Source organism: Manacus candei, unplaced genomic scaffold (genome assembly GCF_025592945.1).
Source record: "Manacus candei isolate 608988 ecotype Guabito, Panama unplaced genomic scaffold, ASM2559294v1 h1tg000031l, whole genome shotgun sequence".
In the NCBI taxonomy this organism is placed as follows: Eukaryota; Metazoa; Chordata; class Aves; order Passeriformes; family Pipridae; genus Manacus; species Manacus candei.
This window is the reverse complement of record NW_026138079.1, coordinates 734,580-749,401: the sequence shown is the minus strand read 5'-3', so window position 1 is coordinate 749,401 and position 14,822 is coordinate 734,580. Positions and strand designations below refer to the sequence as shown.

At 54.0% G+C, this 14,822-nt stretch overlaps 2 long non-coding RNA genes across 3 annotated transcripts in view; one reads left to right on the top strand and one right to left on the bottom strand.

Moving 5' to 3' along the window:
• LOC127472701 (uncharacterized) overlaps positions 1 to 14,822 on the top strand; it is a 250,451-nt gene that overhangs the window by 188,644 nt on the left and 46,985 nt on the right. The window lies entirely within an intron of this gene.
• LOC127472700 (uncharacterized) overlaps positions 1 to 14,822 on the bottom strand; it is a 140,608-nt gene that overhangs the window by 116,614 nt on the left and 9,172 nt on the right. The gene's annotated exons all lie outside the window — the stretch shown is intronic.

Below are 14,822 nucleotides of genomic sequence, written 5' to 3'. Positions count from 1 at the left end.
CACCCCCTGCCATGGGCAGGGACACCTTCCACCAGCCCAGGTTGCTCCAAGCCCCGTCCAACCTGGCCTTGGGCACTTCCAGGGATCCAGGGGCAGCCACAGCTTCTCTGGGCAACCTGGGCCAGGGCCTCCCCACCCTCCCAGGAAGAATTTCTCCCCAGTATCCCACCCCCCTGGCAGTTTAAAATCATTGCCCCTTGTCCAGTCACTATCTGTCCATGTAAAAAGTCCCTCTCCCTCCTTTTTATAAGCCCCTTTAAAGTAGCAGAAGGTAGTAATTATATATTTTAGACTAGTTATTTATATAACTCCCATAAAGCTATGAGAATTCTATATAATTTTCCTCCTGCAAAGGTTTTTTAAATATGACTGTTTTCCCCTCCTTGGGCACTCAGCTCTCCTGGTACCCTGTTCTTTCCCTTGATCTTGATTTTGGGGCACTTTTCATGGTGGATCTTGAGCCAGCCCTGTGTATTTTACAGCAGGTCAGTAAAACAACAGACAATTACACGAGCTCAAAGTCTCCACAGCAGAAACATTTCTGCAGATCCTGAGCTACTCAGGGACTTCCAAAGCCAAAGGAAGTTGCCCCTTTTTCCACAATCCCTATTTTAACCTTGGTAAAGTGTAACAGCCAGGTAATACCCCTCCAGCTGCACAGTCAGTGAGTCCTTTGGAGTGCAGCTTCCAGGGTCGTGGGAAACATCTGTTACCTGGGGGCCAGTGGTTCTCCTCCTCAGAAAGGTGGTGGGTGCAGCTTTGTCACCTTGGTCATCACGTGTTTACTGATTGATTGGTTAAATTAAATTTATTGTTTATTTTTTAAATTATTTTTTATATTATTCCACCCTACATCCGTGGATTAACGGGATTATTTCCAAGGCCTGGGGGTCCTGGTGGATGACAAGGTGACCATGATCCATCAGGGTGCCCTGGGGGCCGGGGGGACATTGGGATCCTGGGATGCACCAGGAAGAGCATTGGAGCAGGTCAGGGAGGGGATCCTGCCCCTCTGCTCGGCCCGGGAGGCACAGCTGGAGTGTTGTGTTCAGTTCTGGGCTCCACAGTGCAGGGAACACAAGGAGCCACTGCAGAGGGGCCAGGAGGGCCCCAAGGGTGCTGAGGGGTCTGGAGCATCTCCCTGCTGAGCAGAGGCTGTGGGAGCTGGGCCTGCTCAGTCTGGAGAAGGGAAGGCTCCCAGGGGATCCAGCACTCCACACCAGGGTCTCCCAGGGGGTCAGAGCACGGTCCCAGACTCTGCTCAGTGGTACCAGTGCCAGGGGGAGGAGCAATGGCCAGAAACTAAAACACAACAGGAGGAAAAACTTCTTTCCCTTGAGGGTGGCAGAGCCTGGAACAGCTGCTGGGGAGGCTGTGGAGTCTCCTCTCCGGAGACATCCCAACCCACCCGGACATGGTCCTGTGTCACCTGCTCCAGGTGACCCTGCCTGGGCAGGGATGGGACTGGATCATCTCCAGAGGTCTCTTCCAGCCCCAAGTGTCCTGGGATTCTGGAGTTCCGTGAATTCTGCCGCTCCTGAACATAAAAGTCGGTGATATTTTCATAACTGCTGTTTATTTCTTTACCACTCCACCCCCAGCCCGCGTTCGCCGCCGCTCTCAGCCCAACGTGGCACCGCAATCTGTTCGTCCCGCTCCGTTAATGGGCCATCACGCCATCCTAGAGATGGGAGTTTGTAATGTAAAGAGCCTGTATTGTTTGCTTAACAGTCAAGTGACAAATTATTTAATTAGCACATATGCCATTTGTCTCCACAGCTGTGTTCATCATTCTAATTGCAAAGCAGTCTTAATTTATTGCGGCTATATTGCTCCCTAATACTAACACGGTAATTATATGCTTCCATTAGCCCACTACACCCTATGTAAGGGAAAAAACCGGGAAAGAAAGAAGATTAATTCCTGCACACAATGTATCTCTCCACCAGCAAAGGTGCGGATGCCTCGCCGTGGAAGGGAGGGTCGGGTAGCGGCTGGAAAAATAACACCTTCTCCGGGTGTTTTGCTCGGAGCCACTTCCCTTAAACTTTTTACTGCCGGAATTGCCAGAATCGGCCGGTTTGGCTTTGTTTTGGGACGCGTTCTCCTCCGGCACAACCCTGCTTTGAGATCTCCACCTGCTGGAGAAATCCCAGCACGCACAAAGGAGCCTCCGGGTCCGGGGAAGCGCCGACCCCTCCGCAGCCAAACCCGCTTTTCCTCCTCCCCCGCTCCCGGCAGAGCTGCCCCGGGGTGGGAAGGAGGAGATGCCCCCCTGCCCCTCCTGGGGGCATTTGCACCCTCAGGTGTCGGGGGGGAGCCGGTGGTTGCCGCTTCTGGGCGCTCTGCTCCGGGAGATGTTCCAGCTCTCCCCACGTCAAGCCGCGGAATTCGGGGACAGGTTCCTGTCCTGGTTTCTTCTCGGAAACCATCCCAGTCTTCTTGTTTGTGAGCAACCTAGGCTGGTGGAAGGTGTCCCTGCCCACGGCAGGGGTGGCACTGGGTGGGCTTTGAGGTCCTTCCAACCCGACCCAGTCTGAGGTTCTGTGATTCTCAAACGATGGATCTTTCCCAGGAGACAAGGCTGGGTGCCCGACTCCTCTCCCCCAGCACCCTCCCGCAGGGCTGGGGCTCCCCGAGGGGTGTCTGGCACCAGAGTGGGCACGGGGGGGCCAGGAGGTGAAGCTGTCCCTGAGCAGAGCCGGAGCTGGGCCGGTCAGAGAAGCCTGGGACGCTCCGGGAATCCCCTCCCGGATACCCCGGTGAGGGCTTGTTCGTTTTGACCCCACAGAAGTGAAAGAAAGATCCTAAATGGTGACTGCCGTTAACTCGAGGAAGGGGAGAAGCCGCCTCAGATCCTAATTCAGCCAAGCAGTTCAGCAGCTGCTTAATTCCCCCTTCGTTAGGCAGAGCATTTGAGTGCATCCCCAAGTTTGGAGCGCGCAGCTAAGCCTGTCTGAAGTTGAGAGGATTTAAACAGATGCCCCTCTCTAAGCCCAGGCTTAAGCCCCTGCAAGGGCTGCGGGACCCGCCGGCAGCTGGAGGAGCCGCTTCCCTCCCCTCGCCGGGCGATCCCTCTCCTCCTTCCCCCGCACGGTCTGTCCTGCGGGATCTCCCCGCCCTCAGGAACGAACCCCTTGGCCTCTGAACGACAGGTCGGGCTCAGTTATCGCATCACAGGGGTTCGGGTTGGCACCGGCGGTGCCCCTTTGCCGGGCGGTGAGTCCTCCCCCGGGCCGGGCTCCCCCCAGAGCTGCTCCCTCTCCGCAGCAAACGCCTCCATGAGGAGGTTTTGGCGGCCTGGGGTGAAATTCGAGGCCGCCTCTCGCAGGTTATTCCCCCCGGTGACTGACAGGAGGGCGAAAATCGCCCCGAGGTGAGGCAGAGCTGGGGGAAGGGGGCACGGGCGGAGGGGACGGGTCCTGCCCCGCTCTCAGGTGGCAAAGGGGACTCCCCCGGCCCTCCCTCCCCGCCAGACGCCAAACCCAACACGGCAAAAGCAGCTCCATTCTTTTCCCCCCCTATTTTTTTTTTTGTCAATGCGGACTACAAGGCTACTGCCAAAAACATATCCAGCACAATCAAACATCAGATGGTGACTCCTTTCCCACAGCTTGTGTGAGTGAAAACAGTGAAATTATACCCATGTTTTAGCGGCGAATCCCCTGGTGTTCGAGCGAGGCAAGCCCAGCACAGGGCTCTTGTTCTCCTGCTTTTTGTTCCTGGACTTGCACTGTTTTTAGCACTGGACACCATTCAGCCTCCATTCAGTATTGTATGTCACTTCACATATGGTTCATCCGCTCCAAATGTGTGCATGTACCCAGAAAATGCAGCTTTTCATTATGTATTCTCTATGTAACAGAAAAGATTAAGATGTAAGCCCAGTGAATGCAGCAGGAATTAGTTGGACAGATGAATAAGGGAAAAATGAATCTGGAATGACGGCGGATTTAGTCTAATGATGGTGGGAGGGCGTTAAGAACTTGGTGGTAGGTTTCAGCCCTTTTAATCCCAGACTGTGTGTGTATTTTGGCAGGAGAAATGTTTCTTCAGAACTACATCTAGAGGGATACAGTAAAAACACTTTTAACCTGATACAGATGAAAGGCATCAAAATTGTCAGGCGCCACATCGCCCGCCTCGCCCGAAACTCTTACAAAATTCGGTCGCCGTCGTTGAAGACCCTGAAGTATTCAGACAATATATATAAAAACCCCCACCAGTAATGAAAGCCTGGAATATCGGCCCTGAATTTATGCATTTCATTCAGTTATTCTTTCTCTCGAGATATAATTTACATGGATATCCCCTAATGAGGAAGCCTTTGATAAAACTCTGAGAGGGGATTTCGGTTTTAAAAGGAGAATAAAGCAGATGCACGTTAAAGTTTTCTTACACCCTCTGCCCACAAATACTCTGCCGAAAATGCTCCTGATGATGAGTTAAAGATATTTTAAAAATTCAGGCGTTTGCGAGTAAAGGGTGGAAGCTGGGAAGTGTCAGGACTTGAATAATAGAAAAGCAGCTCATTTGATATCAGCCGTTTTCAGTGTTTTACAGAAAACAAGGGGGGAGAGAAATCCCACCCTTCAATAGGAACATTTGGAGTTAAGCTCACTTCCTACAACACTTTTCACGGGGAGAAAGAGATAATTTTTTTTTTTTATTGAAAATCAGCATTTGCATCACAATGGAGATATTTCAAAAGTATAAACACAAAAGGCTGCAACTTCAGAGAGTCCTTGGTCAGCTGTGTTCCTTGGTTTCTAGTACATCCTCTCCTAACGGCCCCGGCAAAGAGAGATTTGTTAATTCAGACCATCAGTGGGGAATTCTCTGAGCTGCTCAGGGCACAAATACTCGTCCCGTTTCCTTTGGTGACTTCTGTTCCCTCGTTCCCAGCTGTGTGAAATCCAAAGCAAACCCTTAAAATTTGAAAGGCGACATTTGTATTTTCTGGTTTTGTTTTGTGGTTTTTTGTTTGTTTGTTTGTTGGTTGGTTGGGGTTTAAAAATATTTAATTCATTAAGATTTTATTTAATAAATTGTCTCCATCTGAAAAATAAAAACAAATAAGTCTGACCAGGAAATCATCCGGGCAAATAACGATTCTTTCTGCGCTGAGCACATTCTGACACATCTTGTGCACGTGGGGCCCTGGTGGCTCTCAGGTGGCCTTGCTATTAAACACCCTAAAAAATAAGGAAAAAATTCTCCTCCTGTGTCCATCCAGCACATTTTAATTGAAAAGGATAAAAAAAAGTGGTTTTAAAAATCCCGGTAGTTATTTTAAAAATGTCTCCCTGCCCTACCTCCCCACACAAGGATTTTAAGGATTAACCCCCCTAAGAAGCTGAATAAAAACCTTTCTAGTTACTGAGCAGAAAAATAAAAAATTATATTGCCCTTTGAAGAAAGTCTCTCCTGTTAAAACAAAACACACATTTCATTTTTAACTGCAGTTCCTCAACGCTGGAAAGTCAAAAATGTTCAGATTTATATTGAGATATATCACCTCCCAGAACTCTACCCCAGCCAGGGGGGTTCTCCTCGGGGGGGGACTCGCGATGCTGAAGTCGCTGCATTTTATTTTTACCCCTAAATTTCACCATTCTGTCCAAATTTGAGACGTGACCCCAAGCAGACAAGCCAGTTAATTTTACACCGTCTGCTCGTCCGCAGAGCCACATCGTGCTTTGCAACCGCTTTAAACATCCTTCAAATCGGGCTCCGGTTTTATTCTCTTTCCGCCCGGGTTCGGATTTAACGGCGAGTTCAGAACCCGGGCAGAAATTCCGATTCTGCCCCAGCCCCAGGGAATTCCGGGGGGTGTGGATGCGGGTCTGTCCCCAGGGAATTCCATGGGGTGTGGATGCGGGTTTGTCCCCAGGGAATTCCATGGGGTGTGGATGCGGGTTTGTCCCCAGGGAATTCCGGGGGGTGTGGATGCGAGTCTGTCCCGAGGGAAGGAATTCCAGGGGGTGTGGATGTGGGTTTGTCCCGAGGGAATTCCGGGGGTGTGGATGCGGGTCTATCCCCAGGGAATTCCGGGGGGTGTGGATGAGAGTTTGTCCCCAGGGAATTCCGGGGGTGTGGATGTGGGTCTGTCCCGAGGGAAGGAATTCCATGGGGTGTGGATGCGGTTTGTCCCGAGGGAATTCCATGGGGTGTGGATGCGGGTCTGTCCCGAGGGAAGGAATTCCGCGGTGTGGATGCGGGTCTGTCCCGAGGGAAGGAATTCCATGGGGTGTGGATGCGGGTCTATCCCCAGGGAATTCCGGGGTGTGGATGCGGGTCTGTCCCGAGGGAAGGAATTCCGGGGTGTGGATGCGGGTCTATCCCGAGGGAAGGAATTCCATGGGGTGTGGATGCGGTTTGTCCCGAGGGAATTCCATGGGGTGTGGATGCGGGTCTGTCCCCAGGGAATTCCGGGGGTGTGGATGCGGGTCTGTCCCTCGGGACACACCGCCCGTGCCCCGGGCTTTGTACCCGCGGGCTCGGGGGCCGATTATCGCTGTCAGGGCTCCCGCAGCTCTTTCTGTGCTAAACTCGGGGCCGGACCGTGGAGAATCAGAAAACAAACTCACATGGGGGGCGCGGTCACTCCTCCCGGGGAGGGGAGGGGAGGGCTCCGGGGCCCATTATCCCACACTTACTTCTGCTCCTCTTCCTCCTCCAAGGGAACGGGGAAGCAGCAGAGCCCGCGGGGCAGGTGCCCTCCAGCCCGGGGACACCCCGAGGGGGAAAAGGGGTGTCCGGGTTCCTCCTGCACCTCCCGGTTCTGCCAGCTCATTGCCGGGCAAATCCCAACATTTGACTGAGCTCATTTTGATCCCGGAGTTAATTTTCAAGCTTCCACAAGTTTATTTGTGTTTCTCCTGCTGCTGCCTCTGGAGCTGTGTGGGAGGTTTGGTCACTGTGGCAGTTCTGACCTGTCTGAGGGACGTTTCAGGTCGTGGTTCTGCCTTAAAGCCAAGGCACAACCTGCACGGTGCAGGTACCACCCCAGAGCCCTGGGCCTGCCCCCAGCCTGCCCCTCCTGGGCTCTGCCCTGAGCCCCCTCCAGGGACTGGGGGAACCCCCCGGGCTCTTGGAACCAGGTCCTGAGGGAAAACTCCGTGTCCATGACACAGAACTGAGGAGGGCACCAAAGTGAGGAGCACTGGGGGGGCAGTGGTAGGAATGTTGGTCACATCCATCCTCCACACTCAGGATGGGTCTTGGCATCACAAAATGCTACTTGGCCTCAGCCCAGGAAGGCCCGGGGTACAGCAGAACCCCAGAGTGGGTTGGGTTGGGTTGGGTTGGGTTCTGAAGTGCTGTACACAGGCATTCCCAAGGAGGCAGCTGGGCCTTTGGGAAAGGGCCCATCCACAAACACCTCTGAGGCCTGGGGGATTCTGCAGCTTTGCAGCTCCTCCAAAAACCTGTGTGGTTTATTAAGAGCAGGGATATTGGTGTCAAAGCCCAGCATAAAGCACAAAGTGTGTTTTTCACTTCCATCAGAACATTCTCAACCCCCCCAAGGCCCCAAACTCACTGTTCTTGGTGAGGCTGAGACCCTGAAGTTGCATCTGACCAGACCACAGCTGTGTCGGGGTCTTTAAAACCAGGGAAAACATGGAATCATGGAATATTCTGAGTGGGAAGGGACCCACAAGGGTCATGGAGTCCAACTCCTGGCCCTGCCCAGGACACCCCAGCAATCCCACCCTGTCCATCAGAGGGTTGTCCAAACACTCCAAAAGCTCATCTGAGTCCAGTCCTTCCTGGGACACCTCCAGGGCTGGGCACTCCAAACCTCCCTGGGCAGCCCCTGCCAAGGCCTGACCACCCTTTCCAGCAGGAAATTCCTCCTCCTGTCCCACCTGAGCCTCCCCTGGCACAGCTGGAGGCCGTTCCCTCTCCTCCTGTCCCTTGTTCCCTGGCAGCAGAGCCCGACCCCCCCGGCTCCCCCCTCCTGTCAGGGGGTTGCAGAGCCAGAAGGTCCCCCCTGAGCCTCCTTTTCTCCAGGCTGAGCCCCCCCAGCTCCCTCAGCCCCTCCTGCTGCTCCAGCCCCTTCCCAGCTCTGTTCCCTTCCCTGCACAAGCTCCAGCCCCTCCAGGTCTCTCTTCCATGAGGTTCCAGACCTGGACACAGCCCTGGAGGTCCCTCAGCAGTGCCAGCACAGGGGGACAGTCCCTGCCCTGGGCTGTGCCCACACTGGGGCTGGCACAGCCCAGGGGCCATTGGCCACCCAGGCACAGCCAGGCTTATGTCCAACCTCTGTCACCAGCACCCCCAGGGCCTTTTCCAGCTTTCCAACCACTCTTCTCCCAGTCTGGAGCATTCCAGGGGGTTGCTGTGACCAAGTATTTAAGAGAAGATATGTTTGGTAGCTTGGTACTGCCTGGGAACTGCAAACCCACTGCAGGAGCTTCTCTTTTCCTGTGCACAGTGACCAAGAACACTTGGCAGGGTCGGCAGGTGGGGGTGAGCCCCGTCCTGCAGCACTCAGGGCCTTGCTGGAGTCAGAAATAGAGGTTGGGTGCTCCTGCTCCTGTGTCCACCTGTCCTGGCTGCCAACCATTTGGTGGCTGGTGGCTTAACTGAACACAGGGGACCCTCTGGAGTGCTGCACCAGCAAAGCTGGTGCCCGGGTGGGGTGGTGGGGTTGGACACCCAGCGGTTCCTCCAGTGTGGGACACGGGCAGCACCACGGGGCAGGGGCAGGGCTGAGGGCAGGAGGGTCCTCACTGGGCAGAAGGAAGGGATGAGGCTCCCTGTGAGCTTGGAGAGCACCTTGGGAGCACCCACACTGCAGGTGGAGTGGGCAGTGGCAGCAGTGACCTCTCTGGGGACAGCAGGACAGTCCCCTGCCCACCCTGGATGCTATTCCAGGGATCATCTCACGTAGGAAAAATGGTCTGGTGCCCAGGTGTCCAGGGAGCTCACCCAGCACTGACTGCACCACCACCTCTTAATAATGCTGCAAAGATTGCATTGATTTTCCAGGCTTTAATCACATGGAATATTTTATCCATTATGGAGCAGCAAGTTGGAAAGACTTGCCTTGCTTATTTAATTTTAGCAGGCAGACAATTCCCAGCAGAGCTGGAAAAACTTGATATGTGTCATCCTTTGAGCCGACACAGAATACCCCAAAATGGGCTTGTTTCACTCCTGCATTAATGGCTCTGTCTCAGGCTGACACTGCCTGGGACAGCAAAGCTCAGCTCCCACAGCCAGTCTGGGCTCCAAATCCCAGGGCTGCACTTCAAACCTGGTTTATTTTTCTCACAGAATGGTTTGGGTTGGGAGGGACCTTAAACCTCACCCAGTGCCACCCCTGCCATGGGCAGGAACACCTCCCACCAGCCCAGGCTGCTCCAAGCCCTGTCCAACCTGGCCCTGGACACTTGGGGGTGTGATGATGCCCAGAGCACCTCGGCTGCAGCTGGCACCACTGGGGGATGATTTGGGCACAAGTAATGCCCAAACACTATAAAAAGCACAGCCCCTGCCCTGGGGAGCCTGGGCAGTGCCCACCACCCTCTGGGGGAAGAACCTTGTCCTGAGATCCCCCCTGAGCCTGCCCTGTCCCAGCTCCAGCCCTTCCCTGGCTCCTGTCCCTGCTCCCAGAGGTCGGAGCTGCCCCTCGGGAGGAGCTGCAGCCCCCGCTGAGCTCTGCCCTGGGGCTCCTCTGCTCCAGCTGCACCAGCCAAGTGCCCTCAGCTGCTCCTCAAGGGCCCCTCCAGACCCTTCTCCAGCCCCCTGTCCCTCCTCTGGACACTCTCCAGCAGCTTTAGAACTCTCTGATATTGTGGTGCCCAAATCTTCCCCCAGGACTGAAGCACCCACAGAAACCTCAGTTGCCTCATCCAGGGAAAAACTGGTTGTTTTTGTTTTTTTTTTTCAGTCCTAAATCAAGACAGAGCTGCAGAGAAGAGCTGGGAGACCCAAACCAGCACTCCAGGGTCAGTGACACGAGTGATGACAACCAAGAGGCACCTCTGCATGTCAGTGGTCATGTCAGACAACCTGCACCAGTCTGAGCAGCACTTTGTGTGTGCAGATTAATGTGAGACACTGGGAGGGGGATGACCATTCCCTGGAGGAAGGAAGCCCTGAAGTGCTCTGCTCTTCCCTGGAGCAGCTCCCTTGCCCTCGCTGGAGCTGCAGGTTTCATGATGTGTGGAAGAAGGGGGTGGTTTATCCCACATTTCCCATTCCCTCCTTCTCTGGCACCGTGGAGCCGGAGCTGTGTGCCCTGAATTCAGCCCCTGGCCATTGACAGCTGCTCTGTACCCAGGTTTTGATACCAGTTTAGCAGCCCCAGGTCGGGATGAGAGCAGCTCAAGGGCTCCAGAGCAGGGGGAGGGCTCTGTGGCCCTGCCCCAGGCGGTGCCAGCCCCGTTGTGCCGCCCGAGCTCCCCTCGGCTGTGCTCATTTTTTGTCACCATATTGGGGCAAGCCGGGCTGTTTTGTCCCTGCACACTAATCTGACATCTGATGTCTGCCTCCCAGCATTGTCTGTGGCACAGCTGGATCCAGCCCAGCAACACCCACCGCACTCGCACCCTTCAGTCCTCCCTTCCCGGCTCGGTGCCTGATCTGTGGGAGGCCAAAAGGGCTGGAAAAAATCAATTATTGATGCAACAGCCCTTTGCAACCACTTTGCATGGGCAGGTACAGAGGGAGGGGCGGTGGGAAGTCACTCTGCTGCCTGTTGGCTCTCGTGTGGCCGCGTTTGACCAGTTAAACCGCCCAGTTAAACCGGGGCACTGGCTGAGGGGGCTCCCCCAAATCCACAGCAGCCCCACCTCTGCAGGCCCTCTCACTGCTGCAGCTGCTCCCACACCTGCCTATTCACAGCCTCCAAAGGGCCTTCTTTTTATTTCCCCCCCCCCAAAAGTTGCTGCTGCAAATTCACCCAACTTCCCACAACTCCCCATCCCAGTTATTAGCGGGAATCTCGAGTCAGACCTTTCAGGAAGCCCAGCGAGGTATCAGTTGTTAACTTAACACAGCTCTGCAGGAGGATGAGAGCTGAGGTCGTGACCTTATAATGGTCAACCAGCCTATTAGTTTAGCAACGAGGGACTCAAATGTCATTTCAGCACCCGTCGGATGCTTGAATTTATTACCCAGAAAGCTCCTCACTTGAAAAGAGTAGGATTATTTTTTTTTTTTACTACCAGCTGCTGGAAGTCCCCTTTTTAAAAATAATAGCTACAAATCTGCACTTTAAAAGTTCTCTTAAATGGTGGGGTGACCTATGGAGAACGAGGAGGCAGAGCAGGTACAGCAAATCACTGGAACCTGTAGCCTTCAGGGAAAGGGGGGAAAAGGCAAGATAAAGGCAAAAAATGCCAATCAAATCGAAATGATGAGCCCATTAAATAATGATTTTCATTCAGACCTCACCTTTCACAGTTTTCACGTTTTTATGGTTAAATTTACAGGAAGCAAATCCTGCCCCTTCATCCCCCTCCCTCTCGCCCATTATTAATTCCTGATATTTTGCCATAATTTTAGTTAAGGGGGAGAAAAAAAAAAAAAAGAGAGAGAGAGGAAAAAACCTGACCAAAAAAATCTTGCTGCATTGAGTCCCCTGAGAATGTTGGGTCGAGTTTTTTGATCCCTGTTGCTCATTGATTTGAGGGCTGATGTAGTGCAAGGGGTCCCTATTAGTGGCGTCTGTCACTGCTGTAATGTTTTTGTTATTTTTCCTCATTTGTTCGCTCTGACATCATGTCATTACAGAATGGTGCTGTTCAGGCCCTGCCTTGGCTGTTCGTTAGCGTGTGTTTAATGAGCAGCTTAATTGAGCTGTCTACTAGGCCACCTGTCACCCTCCGGACTTATTAACATACTAATGGCCTGACATTGTATTCTCTGACAGGCAACAGGGTTTACTGATTTGATGTCTGGACATGGGGATTTTATGCAGGAATGAGAGAGGATATTGGGAAGGAGGTTTAAAAAACGCAAATTAACTCTTTGGGATCTCTGTATTTATGGCTCTGCTCGGAAAAGTTCAACACAAAGTGGTGGGGGAACGGCCCCGCTCGGGGAGAGCGACTTTGTCGTCGCCATCGCGGCGGCTCCTGCAGCAGAAAATCTGCTGGGGTAAGGGGAGCAGCCTTTACTTCCATTACAGTATTATTGTTGGTGCTGCTTCAAAGGAGAAATCTCCTTAAGCCCAGAGGAAAGTTTTGTGACTGGTCTTTTCTCTACTGTGGCTAAACAAATGAAAGGCACGAAATTTCCAGTTAAGGGATTTAAGTGCACGACATTGTTCCCACCTTTTAAAGCCAGATGAAGACATTCATCGCCAGTGAACACTGTGCTGAGCTGTAAAGGTTCAAAGCAGTGGCTTAAGTGCATGCAAGTTTAATAAAAACACTTGTTTGGCTTTGCTTGTTTTTGGTTGTTGCTGTCGGTTGGGTTTTTCCGCGGCGGAGGAGAAGCAGAACCTTCTGTCACGGCAGAACTCGGGTTACAGGGCAGATAAAGACCCAGATGGGGTGGCTCTGAGTGCTGAAAACCCACCCCCTGTGCCCACTGGGGCCGTGGGTTTGGGTGGGGAGGTTTTTATTCTTCCCTGGAGGAAGGGCTGGGGCTGGGTGAGGTCACCAGAGCTTTCACTGTCCAGAGGAAAGAGAAACCCCCCCGTCAGCAGAGCCAGGGGAGGGCGAGCCCAGGGAATGGGTTTGCTGGTGGGCAACAGGAGCTGGCACAGGACCCAGCCAAGGGCCTGAGGAGCCATCGAGAGCCACCCCAGGGAAAACACAGGGGAGGTTTTTGGGGTCCCAGCACCTCCCTGGGGGCTCCTGCAAAGGAATCAGGACGTGGGGCAGGGACAAATCATGTGGGGCAGGAGGGGTCCCCACTGACACTGCAGAAGGGCTTGGGAACCACCTGAGCCCCCCAGAGCAGTTTGCTGACAGCAGCCAGCTGGGTTTGAACATAAACTTGGGTTTGAACTGGTGTGGGCAGCAGGGGGAGGGAGGGGATTGCCCCTCTGTGCTCTACCCTCCTGAGACCCCACAGCAGAGCTGCTTCCAGGGCTGGGGCCTCAGCACAGGAGACGTGGAGCTGCTGGAGGGAGTCCAGAGAGACCACGGAGCTGCTCCCGGGGCTGGAGCCCCTCTGCTCTGGAGTCAGGCTGGGAGAGCTGGGGGGGTTCCCCTGGAGAAGAGAAGGCTCCAGGGAGAGCTGAGAGCCCCTTGCAGGGCCTAAAGGGGCTCCAGGAGAGCTGGAGAGGGACTGGAAACAAAGGATGGAGGGACAGGACATAGGGAATGGCTTCCCAGTGCCAGAGGGCAGGGTTAGATGGGATATAGGGAAGGAATCATTCCCTAGGAGGGTGGGGGGGCCCTGGCCCAGGTTGCCCAGAGAAGCTGTGGCTGCCCCTGGATCCCTGGAAGTGTCCAAGGCCAGGTTGGACGGGGCTTGGAGCACCCTGGGCTGGTGGAAGGTGTCCCTGCCTGTGGCAGGGGTGGCACTGGATGGGCTTTGAGGTTCCTCCCAACTCAAACCACTCTGTGATTCTGTGATTTGTTTTATCTACCCCTGGTGGGTATCTGGATTATGCCTTGCTGGATCTACATGTTATTTAACACCTCAGGACCAGCTCATTTTTGTAATCTTCCTTTCCTAAGATCTAAATCACACCTTCTGAAGTTCTGTGAGTCAAATAAGCTCATCAGAGACTGCATGAGACAGCAAGTGAAATAATTTAGGTGTTGGACAAAGTCTCTGTGCCCTTCTTTTGCATTGGTAAAAAGTAGAATTGGTCCCTCTCAGGATGACACAACCAAGAGTGAAAAAATCTCCCCTCAGGAATTGCCTCAGTGGCTGCTGGAGGAGCAGCAGAGCCAGCCTGTGCCAGCAACACGGGAGCTTTGGGGCAGATGAATTTCCTTATTGGTTTCCATTTAGTCAGAAAAGAGCTTCAGGCCTCACCTCTGCAGCCCCAAATGGTTTATTTCCAGTTTCAGGTAAAGCTGCTCGTTGTCCAGATGCAGCAGTGCAGCCCTCCCCCTCTGATCTCAGTTCCCAGCAGGATGCAGTTCCCTCCTGCCCCCTCCTCTCTTCCAGGACCCCCTGCACCCTCCCTGGGTGCTGAGCTTTGCAGTGCTCAGCTGAGTGACCTGAGCAAACAGCTTTTCCTTCTGCTTCTCTGGGATCCTGCTGGGAGAGCTCAGGTCAGGGCTGGGCTGGGGTCACCCGGGGATGGACACGGACACGGATCCTGCCCTTGGCTGGGCCTGTCCACGATCCTGAGCACACACTCGGGGCCTCAGCTGGGAAACTGCTGCCTGGGGCTCATTCCTGGATAAACAGAGGGTAAAATATCAAGGGGTGAGTGCACTCAGAAGGTGCCAGGTGAGGCAGTGAGGAGCTGGCTGGTCACAGCTGTGGGGAGCACACAACAGACACAGGCAGAGTTCATGGGATCACAGAACATCCTGAGCTGGAAGGATCCAGAACACCCCAAGAATCCCACCCTGTGCCTGAGAGCCTTGTCCAAATCAAACAGAAACACAACCTGGCCCTTTATATGAGTTCAGCTTCCTTCATTTCTGGGTTTAAATGGTTTTGAAGCCAGAGACACCCCGTCCCCCAACCCCTCACAGCCCCAGGCAGGCTGAGGGGCTCTGTGGCCAAACCAACACCCCCCAGGCACCCTGACAGGGGGCAGGGGTCTGACAGCCCAAGTTTTCCCTCCCTCTGCACCCAAGTGTCCCTGACTCAGAGGGTCAGAGCTCCTGGTGCCCCAAACCCGGGGAACCCTCACGTTTCCCTTGCTCCATGTCCTGGGGAGGGGAGGC